This window comes from Lissotriton vulgaris, chromosome 1_1 (genome assembly GCF_964263255.1).
Source record: "Lissotriton vulgaris chromosome 1_1, aLisVul1.2, whole genome shotgun sequence".
Taxonomy (NCBI): domain Eukaryota; kingdom Metazoa; phylum Chordata; class Amphibia; order Caudata; family Salamandridae; genus Lissotriton; species Lissotriton vulgaris.
The window spans coordinates 591,707,121-591,726,205 of NC_141685.1; the positions used below are offsets into that span (position 1 = coordinate 591,707,121).

Genomic DNA, 19,085 nt, shown 5'->3' on the forward strand with positions numbered 1-19,085 from the left:
GTGGGGGGCTCAATCCCGGGGGCAATTTTTTGCTATAATGGGGGGCTTGGAAGTGTCCAACAGGAACAAAAGAAAGAAAAACAAAGTAATGTTGAGGACAGCAATGCTCCTGCTTCCTGCGTTTTATCAGTTCAATAGATTGTTTCCCCTAACACAAAAGTTTATTGCAATAAATGTATAAAATTTTAACTTGAGCAAAATCAGGATGAATTTGTAGGTGTGGACGGTTTGCTGAAAATGCTGGTGCAGTAGTTGATGTGCTTGGTGCAGTAGCAGGTGGACTGTCCTTCAACCTCTGTGTTGCAGCTCGAGCAAAGCTGTTGGGGTGTAAGTTCTTCATGGGTCGCTCCATAATTGCTAAAAGAGTATTTTTGAGATGGATAACCCCTTGAAAGAGTTTGGAAAATTTTACAGGTTACTTTTGGAGCATTAACCTTTATTTGCACATCTGGAAGAGTAAAAAACTGCCAAATTAGAGCTTCTTTCCGCTTCTTTGGAGGTTCTTTAGGAATTAAATATTCCTCTGAAGAATGGCTGGAAGATGAGTCCATTGCTGTTATTATGGTAAACTTTGTTCCATTTGACAAGATTCTCAGAAGAGATGCTCCTTTTTAGAAAGTCAAAGTAGAATTATTAAAATGGGACGGAAGTTTCAACAGTTGTAATAGAAAGTGTTATGAACAAATCAAATCTCTTCTTTTAAAGTCACATGGCTTTGCATACGGTTACGCTGTTATTACGGTGCTCTTAGGATGCGAGTACGCATGAGGTTTCACTGTGATTTGTGTAATTGCTTTTAAAAGTAATATAGGATCATTGGAACTTAAAAAAAATGTTTTCATAATTATCCTAGAGAATGTGTTCTGTTAGTATGTTCAATAAATACATAAATATATGTTAAAACATTTGCGTCTTTGCGTACGGGGCGCCGTACATCACGTCACACTGAAGCTTTGATGCGACGTGTACCGTGAAAGTGTATTCGTAGCGTATGCTGAGAATGATTAGCAGTACAAACTATGGTGCGATCACTCTCACCGTCAAATCAGAGCACAGGGCGTGCTATGATAATGGTCACTCATTGGAAATCCGATTCAGCTGTGTGGCTTATCCACGGTATCATAACGTTAATTTTAAGCCTGTTTAAGTTTGGGGTTTGCATGAAATACTATGCTATAGGCAGATATGGATCTTTAGGCAGCGCTTATCTGCATGTAGCTTGGTTATTATCATTTACATATAGGTGCCTGAGGGAGGGAAAAGAAGTCTATGTGAATGGCGAGGATTGCACAATAGCACCAGATAACTCCTTAATTTGTAGACACATACAATTGCATGGGTCTTGTCATCAAGAGGCACCTAATTTGGTGTGAGTTTTGAAAGGCACTGCAACACCTGCTATTATACCAATATTCAGTTTACTGGAAACAGGAGTTATTTAATTTGAAATAATGCAGATTGTTGTGCAATGTTACCAGGCATCGGTTACATGATTACGGTAACTGAGCGTGTGGTTTGCTATAAAAAAAAAAGTTGTGTTTACTTCTCTGCATGGGAAGCTGGATGTTTCCATCTGGCCATCGATTCAGACCTTGAAAGAAGAGTCAACCAAATGAGCCGTATAAGAGCGCTATTGTCTCACAAAGAGGTCGCCCTTACATCTGCTAGAGAAACATTTGTCCTTCATGTAGCAAACACCCGCACAGAAGTGTATGATTTATTAAATACAGACGTGCCTCTGTATTTTGGGGAGTTAAATCAGAGTATCTTTAATGCGTTCTTGACTGAGTTACCTTACTTTTTTAAAGTTCGAAGCAGTGGTCTTGTGACTTCTTTTCAAAGTATATTTTGTGTCTTCTCTGCATTTTTTCATTCGATGTTTTCCAGCATCTTTGGTGAATTCCGCTTAATCCTCGCATTGGTTGCTGGTGTACTTTTAATAATTTGTTTACTTCAATATGGATGCACATCCTGCAGCACACGACAATATGTCCCGGCTGTTGCTGCTCCGCAACCGAATGCTTAGTTATTACGGAGCGCTGCCTCTGTCAACATTGAGTGCAGCTTATGGATTATCATTTCGATTTTCCTTTTCCACATGCCTTCAACTTGTCTTCCATTGCTTGAGCTGCGATTTCGACTGGGCCCTGGATTTGTGCAGTACGGTGTCTCCCAACGCGGATTATGAGACCCTTAGTGGTTCATGACTTGCTTTGTTCTGGCGGCGGGATTATGGCCTTAGCAGAGATACATGGAATAATGGGACGTTGGAATGTTTTTGCAGCAGAGCATGACTTCTTGGCACGCAGTTACATTGAAGATGACCAGAGTTTTCCTCCGATGGTGATAGAGGCTCCGGTCGTTGAGGAACATGTATGTTCATTCTCACTATTTAATTGGATGGCTGAAATGTTTTCAGATGAGAACAATGACTTCCTCTTGGAGGCTGTTGCTACATACTGTGCTTATACGTTGTTGGATTAAGACTCTGATTTTTCTACCTATTCTTTATTATTTAGTTAATGTTTTCTATCAAACAGCGAAAAAAATGTTATGTAAATTTGAACTTGCCTCTGCTTTTCAGGCTTGGACTCTGCGTTCCTAGTTCGCCCATGTTTATATCAGGTGGTTCTATTGAGGGAGGGTGTTGTGGGCTGAGCCTTGCACTCACACTGTTTTAAGTTAGCATGGGTTCATTAGAAGGTTAATCGCCATTTTTGCTTTCCTGCTCTGCTTTGCACACAACACAAAATCTTGATATTGTTTAGAGAAGGCTGAGCATTTTATTTCACATGAGAATAATTAGTTATGCTACCTTTCTAGACTGCCTCGCTAGTTTAGTGTGTATAGGGATAGCATGGAACCTCAAGGTTATCTTGGATACTGTTATTCGGAATGATCCTCGCACGTTCAACCTATAACACATATGCAGCTGTGGCCAGGGCTGATACTGGCGCATTTAATAATGTATTGTGGAGGCATAATTAGACACAGTTGGAGAACATTGGATCCCGACAAGTTTGTGCAGAACTCCATGTGATCCACTACCGCTGAGTACCAGCGGTATGGGGCCGTCCATGTAATCCTATGAGACCTTCTGTAGTTATAAACTAACCTGGAAGGTAGGGAGGGTGAAATGTAGGTATATTTTAAACCTGTTTCCCGTTAGCAATATAAGAAGCTTTCTCCCTTTGTATTTTATGGAATAGTAACAATGCGGACAACCTAGTTTATGATAATATCTTTGGTTGTATTATCTAAGGTTCTGTGCATAAGATTACAGCATTAGAAATAAACATTTCAAACTTGCATGTGTCTTTATTTACTCCTTGTTTTGGACTTGTGTAAGACTATAACGAAAGAGTGCTCTTTTTATCTACCTTACTTGAGGTAATCTAAGTCGCATGTTCTAGGTTGACTAGTAATTGGTGTTTTTGCTATAGGACGAAGAACCAATGAGTCACTGGTTGCTAGTCTGGTAGGGGGTTTGGGTACTAAGGTGGGTTTTGGTACACCGTAATTCATTGAGGTCCTAAGTCTTTATGCACAGTTCTGTGTAGGGGAAGAATTCCTGCAACAGTAGTTACAACAAAAAAGCTCAATAATGGGCCTTGAGTTTGAATCAGAATATGAAATTGAAGAATAATTGATAACCCCAGCCAAGAAAGGGAGCAAGTGTGCACATTTACAATGTCTTCGGCTGGGGTACTTGTTACAATAAAAATGTTCGATAAAGCCCTGCACTTTGAATAGGAATATGAAATAGAAGAATAGTTGGTAATCACAGCTAAGGTATGCAGCAAGTAGTTGTGTGTATGTGTGGAGGATGTGTTGATTGAGTGGAAGATGAAAAAGGTGAATAAGAAAGGCTGGAGACACGCAAACTACCCACTGCCTTGTCAGTCAAGAGAATCTTTGGATTTCCAGCTCATTACACAGATAGGGTGTTGGATTCCGCAGTGGGAGAAAGAGAAACGAGTAGCACATCTAAGGAAGCAAGCTAGTGCATAAAGTACACAGTGTGCGAAAGTAAGGATGCAAGAAAGGATGGAAGTGTGGAAATTACCAACTGCTATTGATGGGTAGAAGTTACGAAGAAGGCTGAATAAACATAGGTTTCAAGCAGATTATAGTTAGAAATTAGCATTTAAAAAACCTTAGAAATTCACTGAAAAAAACATAGGTTTCAGGGGTGTTCTAGTTAGCTAGACATTTCACTCATACAAAACCATTGAAATTCCTCAGCTGTAGTTAGGTGTACTAACTGTAACTCTCGCGTCCGCAATCCACTGGTGATGTCACATATTACATCATTCATGACATGGTCAGTGACATCACTGATGACATCACTGATGACATACTCCAGTGAATGTGGTTTGGTTCGATATTTAAATAAGTATTATATATATAGCAATCTGCATTGAAGACTGAGTGGATGTAAAAGTGTCTAGATGGAGGATTTAGTAGCAGTGTGATTGACTTTCTAAGTGACTAATTTAAAGTGTCTCACTAAATATATGGGATAGTGATTCAATTGTGTGGATCTCCGTTTCACTTTATCTCTTGTTGTGTAAACTACTACATAAGGTGGTTACTAGGTGTGTGAAAGTTTATATTAGTATTAATTAGTTAAGTGAGTATTTGTATGGGATAGTGAATGTGTGTGTGAGTGGGAGGTGTGTGACTGTCCAAAGATGTGTAAATAGTTGATTAAGTAGGTATATGAGGTTAATACTGCACCTGGAAACACTTGTTTGGGTGACTGAATCTCTTTATGGGTGTGGTGATGAGTAACTATATTTCTCAATGATACATGTCCAACAAAGTAGAAATGTAAAAGGCAGTGTATGTGACAGTTGCTGTATATAAATAAGTATACATAAGACTAAGTGATTGTATGAGTGACTATGGAAAACTGTATACTTGTAATAGTGATTTTATAAAACACACTAAGAATGATTTACTATCTATATGAATAAATACAGTGTTTTTTGTATAAATATGTAGCTTAGTAAATATAAGTATGATCAATTGTTAGCATAAGTGAGTAGGATGACTGCATAAGTGAATAGGATGTGTGCTGGTGTGTAATGTCGATGTAGGTGTATAAGTATATTTAATAGTGTTCTATTGATCTTTGTTAGCATGTATGAGTGAATATATAGGTAAGTGTTTACATGTGTGTGTAGATGTAGGAATCACTGAGTAGGTTTTTAGAAACTTGTTTTGGTGTGTCAATGGTTTCAAATATGGTACTCCATATTTTGTAATGAGTGTCGAAAGGTTAGACTAGTGTATGAGGAGATGTATCAGATTGTCACATGGATGACGTCATCAGGGATGTCACCTGTGATGTCATTTGAGATGGCATCAGTGACATCATCAGTGATGTCACCGTCCATGTAATGAATTATGTAATATGTGACATCATCACGAGTGGATTGCGGGCGCAAGAGTTACAGTTAGTTATAACTGAGGAATTTCAATGGTTTTGTATGAGTGAAATGTCCAGATAGCTATAACACCCCTGAAACCTATGTTTTTTCAGTGAATTTCTAAGGTTTTTTAAATGCTAATTCCTAAATATAACCTGCTTGAAACTTGTGGTTTTTCAGTGTAAAAAAAAAAAAAAAAAAAAAAAGGAAGAAAAAAAAAAAAATATATATATATATATATATATATATATATATATATATATATATATATATATATATATATATATATATATATATATATATATATATATATTCGAAGCTCCGCAACTCTGCGACCGGGGGCCGGCAGCAGAAAGCAACAAGTCGGCACTCACAGCAGATATTAAACCAAGTACGGTTTATTTTGCGCAAAGAAAATGGTATCAGACGCGTTTCAGCACTTGCCTTCGATATATATATCTCTCTCTCTCTTACTGGCGGTAGCCAGTAGGTAGTTATAGTTAGGACCTAGTTTCCATAGGAAATCTGCAACATTCTATTGGGAATAACTTTGGCGCCGGTTGATGAATCTCCGCGAATTTCTCAAAGAAGATGGCTCGCTACGCTCCGCTCCTTCCCTGAAAATCACGGGAAGATTCGTCAAGCGGGGGCTGAGAAAAAAGGGGGGTCCCAAAACGTGTTTTCCCCATGTTCATTTCCATAGGACGTTTAGACACGGCTACAGCCCGAACCGCTGAACGGAATTACACCAAATTTGGGAAAGTTGTAGGGTCTGGTACGCAGATCACGCTTTTGTTTAAATGGTGTAAATCCCTCCAGTAGTTGCTGAGAAAATTAAAGTTAAAATCAATTATATATCTAGAAGCGCGCACGGGTGCGCACACCGTGCGCGCACCTTGCCGTGCACGAGCTTCATGCTGATTGGCTGCCACTGTCTGCCAACACTCTAAAACAGAAATTGTTGGCAGCCATCTTGTGCCTCGGTAGACTGAGGCACAGGAAAGCAGAAAAACCAAGGTGTAGAACTCAAAAAGGGGGCAGGGTAGACGCACCCTGTCCCCCTAGGCCTGCTCAGGGGGTCCCACAAGGACCCCCAAGGCAAAAAAAAAAATGGGGGGGGGAAATCGCGGGTTGCGCCTTAGGGGTCACTTACCTCCGGTTTATCATCCTCAAATCCCCTTCCCTCACCATCTTTCCATTTCTTTTACCTTCATTCCCCTTACCCTACTCTATGTATCTCTCTTTGTCCCTTACTCTCCTTACATATGTCCCTCCTCACTCCCCTTCTGTCACTCCTCCTCCTTTACTTTCTTTTCCATACTGCTCTTCCCATATTTTTAATTTCCCTTAACTCACTACCCTACCTTTAGACTCCTTGGGGCAGATTTACAAGCCCCTTACACCTGTTTTGCGCTGCCATTGCGTCACTTTTGTGACGCAGCGGCGGTGCAAAAGATGCGCCATGGTGCAGGCTATTTACAACGTGACGCATCTGGTTCCATCATGGCCCCACCCGTTTTTCAGATCATCAGCGCAGGCGCGAATCTCTAAGTCCCTTACTCTCCTTCCTTATGTCCATCCTCACTCCCCTTTTTGTCACTCCTCCTCCTTTACTTTCTTTTCCATACTGCTCTTCCCATAATTTTAATTTCCCTTAACTCACTACCCTACCTTTAGACACCTTGGGGCAGATTTACAAGCCCCTTACACCTGTTTTGCGCCGCCGTTGCGTCACTTTTGTGACGCAGCGGCGGTGCAAAAGATGCGCCATGGTGTGGGCTATTTACAACGTGACGCATCTGGTTCCGTCATGGGCCCGCCCGTTCTTCAGAACGTCAGCACAGGCGCGTAATCAGCGCCGCGCAGGCGTGCCGGGCGGGCCATTACGGAACCACTCCGTCACCAGCGCAGCCCACCCGAGGGCTATGATGGAGCGGTTCCGTCATAAGCGTGGGAGGGGTTAAAGGATTGTTGTACATCAAACAGCCGACGTCCATCGTATATCAAGAGAGATGAAACCATGCACACATTCAACCACAATTGTACAACACACGGTATAGTTAGGAATTAGCATTTACAAAACCTTTGAAATTCACTTAAAAAATCATAGGTTTTAAACCCGTTATAGTTAGGAAGTAGCATTCAAAAAACCTATGAAATTCACTGAAAGAACCATAGGTATAAAAACACGTTATAGTTAGGAAGTTGCATTTAAAAAACTTTTGAAATTCACTGAAAAAACCATAGGTTTGACACATGTTATAGTTAGCTGGATATTTTACTCATATAAAACCAATGAAATTCCCCCATTATAGTTACTTCAGTTAACTATAACTCGCGCGCCCGCAATGCACTGCTGATGACTTCACATATTACATCACTAATGATATGGTCAGTGACATCACTGATGACATCACTGATGACATCTCAAATGACATCACTGATGACATCATCCTTGTGGAAGAGTGGCAGACATTCACTCACCCTAATATAACCTTTATTACACACACTCAAAAATAGAAAATAACATTTTCAATACAATAGCCATACCAATGCCACTTAGAACACACCTATTTAGTAATTTGAAGATCTATATACACAACCACTTATTCATCAACAGACATATACAGTCACTCATATATTATATACAGTCACTCATATATGTATTCAGTCACCATATGTTTCTTATACACTGATACATCCTGATCATTCTGTTACACACCGACCCTAAACCACAGAGTTACTCACACATAACTTATATGTACTAGTTTAAAACATATGTACTTACTAAGAAATACACTATTAAAACAGTTATTCATTCACTTAGACAGTCATATATACACTCATACAGAAAAAAACAAATAACCTATATACCTACTCTCCACACACACTCACTCACCCATACAGTCCAGCATATATGCTGCCTACAACACATACAAACAGTAAGTCACTCATTCATGCATCTATGCACTACGTAAGATCTCCCAACGAAGCATATAACACTTAGACACTCAGACACTCCAACTAATAATCAAACAATAACCTATATAGACATTATATATCACTCATATAGCTACTCACCAACACATGCAGCCACTTACATAGAAACTGAGACTGATACAGATATGTATATATTTAAACATTACTCACTAACCCATGTACTCATTAAGATATACTTAATCAGTCAGTTATACAATCTGTTTTTCACCCAAAAAGCAGCCATTTATACACTTATATACTCAATTCTTCTTCCATCAACCTTCAGATAAACCTATATAAAACATATTTAATTTTCAGAACTAACCCATTCACTGGATGATGTCATAAGTGATGTCATGAGTGATGTCACTGACCATGTCATGAGTGATGTAATATGTGAAGTCATCAGCAGTGCATTGCTGGCGCGCGAGTTATATTTAGCTGAAGTAACTATAACAGGGGAATTTCATTGGTTTTATATGAGTAAAATATCCAGCTAACTATAACATGTGTCAAACCTATGGTTTTTTCAGTGAATATATATATATATATATATATATATATATATATATATATATATATATATATATATATATATATTCTCCCAATTTGACCCAAACCATGTGTTCCCCATTCAGCCAGTGATTTGCGAATTTTGCACAATATACAGCGGATTTGCACGAGAGAAATATATAAATTGAATATATATATTTTTGTACATGATTTTAATGTGGTGTATACAAAATTGTTGATTACAGATTTTTATCAATATACTTATTGGGAATGAATCACGATGAGTTATGTGGAACATCGAATTGAACAGATAAACCAAGAGGGATATTCTCTTTTAAATCTGTTTAGTTTTCTATTTTTGGCAACATGGTGAATTATAGAATCTGTTTCTGGGCCATCTGAGTGCAGTTTTTGTGTTAAATGCACGGAAACACTGTGAAGCATAAGCGCTACTGAACCAGGCTGAAGTATGTTTTTTATTTCCACAGGCTGTGGGGTCAGCTGACTGTATCAGCACTTTAAAGATGATGGGTGTGTAACCGACCATGTCATGTGATCTAGGGGCGGAGGTCCCGAAACGCGTCATGGCGGCGTGTTCCGTGCACTAAGGATGGAATAAACAAACTTGCAGAATATCCACATGGGTCCGGTTTCGTTATTTCCTTGTGAGTCTTACTTGGGGGATTTGGCGAAGTTTGTGGCACGTTACTACACCAACAGCTTCTGGGTGTACAACCGGACCCCTTCAGTGAACAGGGCGTAAGCGGCAGGAAGCAGCGTTTGCGGGTTTTCCTGCAAGATTCAGCGGCTCTGGTAAGAGCAACCGCGACAGCCCCCGACAAGCGGAATTCTCCAAGAGCAGCCGCTGCACTGAAAGGCGAGGCAGTTCCCACGGCTGTGGTAGAACCGGCGCCACAGTGAAGCAGCGGATGGCGTGGTGTGGAGCCGCAAGCAATTTACTTTCGGGACTGAAGGAGGAAGCAGCATAGTGTGACGGGTTACTTGAAGCCCGGGCGCGCAGAGCTGAGTGCAGTAAATTATCCGTCAGTAATCCTTAACAATACACGTGCACAGACCATGGCCGCCGCCGATGTGGTCAGATCCCGTGAGGAGGCAGCTATTGAAATGTTTGACGATACTCCCGTTACCAGCAATAACCCTATGGCGCAGGCTACGCAATCCAACGTGGGGAGCAACGCCATGAAAGAACTCTTTAAAAAACTAGAAAAAGCCATGCGGACGGAACAGGCAAAATGGTGGGAGAGGAAATCACTGTCCCGCTATTTGGAAGTTGGACGCGTTCCCCGGGGCTTAAGGATCATGCTGGCCCCCAGCTTTGAAAACCCGGACCCAGAGATGTTAAACGAATGGGCAAGGTGTAATCTGGACTCTTCGAGCAGACTACTTAGAATACTAGTCAAATATGCGGAGAGTGACGGAGCGAAACTGGGAGTTGTGATAAGTGATTTAAATGAACAAATCAAGAAGCTTAATGATGCGGAACAGGAAAAACGATTGCGCGACTCAATGATACAACGACTCACTAAGGAGGAGGAGGTAATCAAAAGAAGAAAGACCTTCAAATTTCAGAGGGACAAACTAGATTACCAAAACGGTCGTATCTTCACCTTCTCAAAGAAGTATGATCATCCAAAGGGGACGACCGGACCTCGCTCTACAGGCACAGGGCAAACAAGCAATAGGGGCACCAGCCCTTCTACCTCGGATTTGAACTTAAGTTCCATTCCAGGAAGTGAGTCAGAAAACGACCAACGCAATACTGAGGAAGCGGAGGGTTTTACCAAGCGGTCGCTGAGAGGAAGTAGAGTGCCTATGCAGCGACCGCAAGCAGACCCTAAGATCTCACACCGCTGGCAAGAAATCAGGCGGAAACGCAACCTCAAACGCAAGTGGCGGAGGAGGAGTCGGGCAACAAACCGGCGCAGCAAAACCACCAGTGAGGGGCCGGGGACGAAAACGATGGAACCGCTAGTGAACAATCAAGTAAGCGATCAACTATCTGTGATTAACCTCTCAGATGTTCATTTAACTGTTAAAGAGATCAAAACTTTATCATTAGGCTTGACCTATTGTCCCCCATGTACATTCAATTATGCGCAAACGAGAATGGATTTTTTTAAATATATACGTAAATTGAAATTAAAAAAGCTATTCTTGCAAAACAAATTGAAAACGCGCATACCAACCCAGGATAACATTAGAACTGAGCTGGATCCGGGTCCATGTCTGGCGGGAGAGGTTGATTTATATATGGACCTGGTTGATTTGAACAAGGAAGGGGGAACTTTTGTGGATGTTGACATAGAGGAACATATAAGAACAGATGCCCCGGGGGCTACGAGCTTCAGACCCAAATCAACATTCAACCCCATATCAGTCTATGACAACATAGAAGTATTCAATAATCTGGTTATATCTGATCTTAAAGAGTTGCACCAGGCCTCCAGAACAAAAGACACTAGATCCAAGAATAGGTGCAATAATGCCTATGGGAGTTTAATGAAGAAACTGCAGGGGGAGAATACGGTGATTGTAAAACAATCAGATAAGGGGGGCAACATTGTCCTGTGGCCAAAACAACTGTATATGGAAGAGGCTTTACTGCAATTGAATGACAGGAATTGTTATTGCAGGAGCGATTGGCGGACAGCTAGACAGGCGTGGGATGCTTTCAATACCAGATTATATGTGTGGAAGGGCATGGGATTACTTAGTGGGGATGAACAAAAATTCCTGAAGTCTAATTATCCTGTGATCCCTGTGTTTTATATGATTCCGAAAGTCCACAAGAATCTGACCAAGCCCCCAGGGAGGCCTATCATTTCCGCCAGGCAGGGCCCTTTTGAGAATGCCTCTAAATATATTGATCACTTCCTGCAGGAGCATGTGAGGGCGCTTCCCTCTTACATCAGGGATACAGGTGATTTTTTGGATATCAGGACCATAGAGTGGCAGGAAGATTACCTAATACTAACACTAGACGTAACTTCCTTATACACTAGTATTAATCACAACGATGGATTAAGGGCGGTAAAACACTATCTGGAGCGTAGACCTGCCTGTATGATACAGCACAACAGCATGATAAGTGAGATGATTGAGATCTGCCTCAAAAGCAACTTCTTCTTGTTCCAAAAACAGGTTTTCCAGCAATTAAGGGGAGTTGCGATGGGGGCCTGCTTCTCCCCCAGCTATGCCTGTCTGCATATGGGGCATTGGGAGGAGCAGGTCCTAGCAAGAACATATGAGGGTACCATGGCCAATAACATCATAGCCTGGTACAGATTTATTGATGACCTTTTCATCATTTGGAAGGGGTCAGAAGAAGAGGCTAACAAGTTCATAACCAACATCAATGGAAATGATCTAAACCTACATTTCACTGGTCAACTCAGCAGAGCACAGGTCACCTTCTTAGATGTGGAAGTGAACATTGCCAATGGCAGGATAGTGACTGACCTGCATCGCAAGGCAACAGCTGGAAATACGGTGTTGCACGCCACCAGCCACCACCCGGCGCACTTGATTCGAAGCATTCCCTACGGGGAGATGCTGAGGATCAAGAGGATCTGTAGCACAAAAGAGAGTTGTGAGCAAGCACAAAAAGCAAGCAGGAATAGATTTATTGAAAGAGGCTACTCACGAGAAATGGTGGAGGGTGCCATGAGACGTGCCAACTCAACATCAGGGCACAGTCCAATAACAGATGTTGGGCCTACATGGACCGCAGGGAAGGAGTCTGGTCAGCCTAGACTAATAACGGCATACAGCAGACAGCACAAAGAAATATTCAACATCATTCGCAGAAATTGGCAAGTGGTCAAGGGAGACCCGGTCATTGGTGAGACCCTTGCCGAGAGACCAGCTATAACCTACAGCAGAGCGAGGTCTATGAGCGATATGATAGTAAAGAGTAGCCCGGAAGTAGCCGATGACAACTGGCTAGGCAAGAGTAAGGTCTTCCTAAAGTGTGCAGTCTGCAAGGCATGCAGGATAGGAAAAAACAGGACCACCTACATGACAGCTTTCAATAATGAGGTGGTCTTGATTAAAAAGAAAATTACCTGCAAATCAGACTTCGTGGTCTATGTGTTGGAATGTGCTTGTGGCCTGCGCTACGTAGGCAGCACCAAGCTGCAGGTGCACAAGCGCATTCTTCAGCACCTCAGGGCAGTGACCAACAAGGACGAGGCATAACCTGGCGCCAGACATGTAAATATGTGCCATGGGGGGGGGACATAGGATGCTTGCAGTATTATGCGATTGACATGGTCCCGCCACTTCGTAGGGGTGGCGATAGGGAGGCCCGATTGAGAGTTTTGGAAACACGATATATTCTGGAACTCAATTCCAAGGTCCCCAATGGTTTGAATCAAACGGAAGACTTACATTCTTGTCTTTATTAGGGACCTAATATTTAGACCAGTTGGACCAAACTTTGTCAGTAACTGCAGATCGATTGAGGGGCAAAAATGTATCATAATCAAACATGTAAATAGTCTGCCTTCTGTTTTTAACTTCAATTTATGGTGAAGGGAGCGAAAACATTTCTTATCACTTGGTTAGAGAGTTATTATTATTATGTATCACAATTATGTTTGCGATATTCTTTTAAAGTGTACCAGCTTTTGTACCCTTGATACAGCAGTGTGGAAGCAGTGGTTATGTGTAGCGGTTAATGCCCACTTGGGCGCAATCTTGAAAGTTTGAAAATTTGACCCAAACCATGTGTTCCCATTCAGCCAGTGATTTGCGAATTTTGCACAATATACAGCGGATTTGCACGAGAGAAATATATAAATTGAATATATATATTTTTGTACATGATTTTAATGTGGTGTATACAAAATTGTTGATTACAGATTTTTATCAATATACTTATTGGGAATGAATCACGATGAGTTATGTGGAACATCGAATTGAACAGATAAACCAAGAGGGATATTCTCTTTTAAATCTGTTTAGTTTTCTATTTTTGGCAACATGGTGAATTATAGAATCTGTTTCTGGGACATCTGAGTGCAGTTTTTGTGTTAAATGCACGGAAACACTGTGAAGCATAAGCGCTACTGAACCAGGCTGAAGTATGTTTTTTATTTCCACAGGCTGTGGGGTCAGCTGACTGTGTATCAGCACTTTAAAGATGATGGGTGTGTAACCAACCATGTCATGTGATCAAGGGGCGGAGGTCCCGAAACGCGTCATGGCGGCGTGTTCCGTGCACTAAGGATGGAATAAACAAACTTGCAGAATATCCACATGGGTCCGGTTTCGTTATTTCCTTGTGAGTCTTACTTGGGGGATTTGGCGAAGTTCGTGGTATATATGTGATATATATATATATATATATATCAGGGCGAGGAACATTCTTTAATGAGCCCTGATGTGGTGAGTGAAATTCGTCATGATGCAAATGAAAATTGCATACTCGTATCCACTGCGGGATTGATGTTACTATAACGAAAATGTACGAGCATGCAGCCAAACTCACTTCGAGACAAATAATTGTTTTTTCATGCGGACATGGCGGACGTAAGAACAGACAGGACTGCCATCACTGTTGTCCGTCATCACTGACCCTGCTTCTCACAACCATTAAAGAAGCACATATAGATATTTAAATGGGGGCAATGTGAGTGTAAAACACCAAGAGGCATTGAAAAAGGCGTAATGCTGAAACCGGTCTGCCTGAAAATAAAATCCATTTAAGCATGCAAAATCCAGGAGTGCGTTGTAAAATTCATTTCAGGAAATTGGTGATTAATGTTTTGCGTGAAGAGCCACTTTCAAGACAACGGCACCCGCCCGTGAGCAGTTCGGCAGTGAGTGGCTTTTGGTGGAGAAAATTAGAAGTACTGCCTGAACCGCCGCCACTTACCAGTAAGTTGAAATGCATCGACACGGAATTGGCTGAAATTTTCAGGAAAATGGCACATTTTGTTTCTGAGCAGCCCCTGAAAATTTGGGGGGGGGTCGTCAAGGGGGGGCCGAGAAAAAAGGGGGGTCCCAAAACGTGTTTTTCCCATTCATTTTTCCATAGGGCGGTTGGCCTCACTTTTAGCTCGAACGGCTGAATGGATTTGCACGAAACTTGGCAAAATTGTAGGGACTGTTAGCCCGATGTGCCTTTGCTAGGTCTCAATATATGTGCTTCAGTGGATTTTGAGAAATTAACATTTAAAACAAGATATATATCTGTAACAGCGCTCCGGGCAGCGCTCCGGTTCGCGTACTTTTCGCGTAACGGAACTTTGCGATGCGAAGCCGATTGGCTCTCCGGTGTCTGTCAACATTCTAAACAGTCCGGAGCGGCCGCCATCTTGTCTCTCGGTAGGATCGAGAGACAAGAGGAGGCCAAAACAAAGGGGGAAATGAAGGAAAGGGGGCAGGGTAGATCCCTTCTGACCCCCTAGGATTGATGAGGGGGATATTATAAAGCCACGCGGGGCCAGAAAAAAAAAAAATCCGATTTTTTCGCCGTAGAGACGCGTCTTGGTACGCGAACCGGGCAGCTAACCGGGCAGCTAACCGGGCAGCTAACCGGGAAGCTAACCGGGAGTGTAACGGGAGTCTGAGGAGTAGCTGATTGGCTGTCAACATTGTAAACAGTCCGAGCGCCCGCCATCTTGTCTCTCGGTAGGATCGAGAGACAAGAGGAGGCCAAAACAAAGGGGGAAATGAAGGAAAGAGGGCAAGGTAGACCCCTTCTGACCCCCTAGGATTGATGAGGGGGATATTATAAAGCCACGCGGGGCCAAAAAAAAAAAAATCCGATTTTTTCGCCGTAGAGACGCGTCTTGGTACGCGAACCGGGCAGCTAACCGGACAGCTAACCGGCAGCGTAACGGGAGTCCGACATATTGTGTTTTTTGAACGTTTGTGATATGTGCACGTGTGGATTTTGTCTAATTAAGGTTAAAAAAAAATATATATATCTTTAAGCGTGTTCTGGCGCGCTTACGTTTTGGGTTTGGTTTGCGCTGCAGAGACGATACGTCACGGTTATGCGATGCATCATGAGGCGTCTCACGGGCTACGTGATACGTCACTTAATAAAGAATATATTTTACAGCTATAGATATTAGCTTTTAAAAAACCAATGAAATTCACAGAAAAAACCATAGGTTATAGACCATATATAGTTAGGAATTTGCATTTACAAAACCTTGAAAATTCACTGAAAAAACCATAGGTTATAGACCATATATAGTTAGGGATTAGCATTTACAAAACCTTATTTTATTTGCACAAAACCATTGAAATTCCATATATAGTTAGTTGCACTAACTATATATCGCGGACCCGCAATCCACTGCTAATGATGTCACATATTACATCATTCATGACATGGTCAGTGACATCACTGATGACATCACTGATGACATCTCAAATGACATCACTGATGACATCACTGATGACATCTCAAATGACATCACTGACATCTCATTTGACATTACTGATTACATCACTGATGATATCATTTATGTGATAATACATCTTCAGACTCTAATATAACCTTAGATACACTCAGTGTAAACAGGCACTCACAGACTGTCACACATCCATGGAGTTACTCACACACCTAGTCAGTCATGCAAAGAATCAATCACATCTCCATTTCCTCAACTATACAGTTATACACACCTTACTTATTCAAACATATACTAACACATATTTACTCTCTTATACAATCCTTGATACAAGTTCACAATGATTCATACAGCCACTCTCACATTCACTGGCTCTTATGTTCAGTTATTTATATATGTCAACTCTCACGTGGAGTGTGTTTTACATATGTACTTACTTTGACATGTAGCACTGAGATATCCATTCACTCACCAATATACTTATGCACACAGTCAACTGTCCATACAGCTGTTTCTACATGCACTTTTGAACCCATACACCTAGGGAATCAACTGCTCACACATCTATGCACAGAGTTATACACCTCCCAGCCACCCACACACATACTCAGTCTCCCATACAAATACTTGGGCAACCATTCAATAACCCATATAGTTACTCATATAGCTACTGATTTAAACATGCAGCAGTTTACAGAACAACATAAATAATGATTGCCAAATTAAGACACTTTAATCACTAACCCATGGACTCAGTGAGACACATTTAATCATTCTCTCATACAGTCAGTCATGCACCTACTAAATCCTTTATCCAGACACTTATACATCCACTCATTCTTCAATATGTGACATATTTTAACTCTACAGAAACATACAGTCACTGGGTGTTATCATCAGTGATGTTATCAGTGATGTCATCAGAGATGTCATTTGAGATGTCATCAGTGATATCAGTGATGTCATCAGTGATGTCATCAGTGATGTCATCAGTGATATCATCAGTGATGTCACTGACCATGTCATGAATGATGTAATATGTGACATCATTAGCAGTGGATTGCGGGTCCGCGATATATAGTTAGTGCAACTAACTATATATGGAATTTCAATGGTTTTGTGCAAATAAAATAAGGTTTTGTAAATGCTAATCCCTAACTATATATGGTCTATAACCTATGGTTTTTTCAGTGAATTTTCAAGGTTTTGTAAATGCAAATTCCTAACTATATATGGTCTATAACCTATGGTTTTTTCTGTGAATATATATATATATATATATAAAGATAAACGCAAAAACCCCAAATCCTGGGTTTTCCCAATGAGAGCACTCCAAACCAATACAGCATGGGTTCGTCACGATTTTTATTAACAAAACCTTCAGCAAATCAATCCACAAACGCGTTTTGGCGTTGCCGCCTTCGTCAGTATAGATTGACACTGTTTTTGAATTGCATTTAAAAAAGAAACCGTGATTACTTTTAGGTCATGTGTCCTCAACAAAAATGAATCAAACATGGACATAGAAAACGGTACATGAGGTAATTCATTCATTACTTTCACGGCGGCCATCTTTGAACGGCTAATCGGCTCATTTCAATATATACATTCTAGGTTACTCTAGGAGAGCCTTTATCTCCTCTCAACATAATCATACATGAAAATTCATTTTCTTAAGTTTTTCTAGTGTCCTATGCTTTTGCTATATGTACAGATGACACCAATGCCGAAAGTACCTGGTATGTGATTTACACAACTTAATCTTGGTGAAAATCACTGGGTGTTCACAGTATTGCAAGTCACCAAAAATCCAAAACGCAGTTAAATAAAGTATTTACAAGCTAGCCCTGAATGGGCTAAGTGATATGCTTTCAAATACTAAAGAAATCATTGTTTCAGATGATCACTGTGGTTAATTAATACAAAACACATGGATAATGATATGTAATGGAAATTACATTTCTGGTGACAGGTCAGACTTCTCTGTCTACTTAAGGGAAACTATATACATGTCTATTATTCCAGGTTGTTCAAAAAGAGCATTAGGGGACAGGAAGGGATTAGTTAGATGTGAGTCCACATCTCTTCTTCCTTATTCATCCCTCCCGGGGTATTGGTCTGTAACTGGATAATAAATCTTGATTCTAGTGTCCTTAGTTTCTTTATCCAGTTGCCCCCTCTTTCTGTCCGGACTAGTTGATCCAAAATAAAGTAAGTCAGTAGATTGCTGTTGCTATCATGTGCCTGCTTGAAATGCTTGGATCCTTTGAGGAGATAGCCCTCATATGTTCTAGGATCCTAAGTTTCGTGGGTTTCACTGTGCTCCCTATGTATCTCTTCCCACAGGGACATGTTAAACAATAAACAGTGTAGTCCGAGTTGCAATTTACCAACTTAGTTATTTTGCCCTTCTTCTTCCTTCCTGGAATATAGTATTCCTTGACCTTTTGGGAATTTTTACAGGCCTTGCACTTCATGCAAGGGAAGAAGCCTGAAACAGTTGCCTTCCTCTTTCTCTTCTTTTCGTAGTGGCTATTTACAAGGTGATCTTTGAAAGAATTCCCCTTCCTATAGGTGATTAAAGGATAATCAGAGATTGACTTTCCGATTACGGAATCTGATTTCAGAATCTTCCAGTTCTTACGCATTATGTTGAAGACTTCTGGAGATTTTTCCGAAAAAATCGGTGATTAATCTAATCTTAGTGCCTGAGGGCCTGAGTTTGTCAAATAGCAGGTCTTTCCTTTCTACTCGATCACTTCTCAAT

At 41.1% G+C, this 19,085-nt stretch overlaps 1 protein-coding gene and 1 pseudogene across 6 annotated transcripts in view; one reads left to right on the forward strand and one right to left on the reverse strand.

Annotated features, from left to right (window-relative positions):
• Positions 1 to 19,085, reverse strand: part of SSX2IP (SSX family member 2 interacting protein) — a 632,083-nt gene that overhangs the window by 215,355 nt on the left and 397,643 nt on the right. The window lies entirely within an intron of this gene.
• LOC147747534 (uncharacterized) lies at positions 10,005 to 10,920 on the forward strand (annotated as a pseudogene).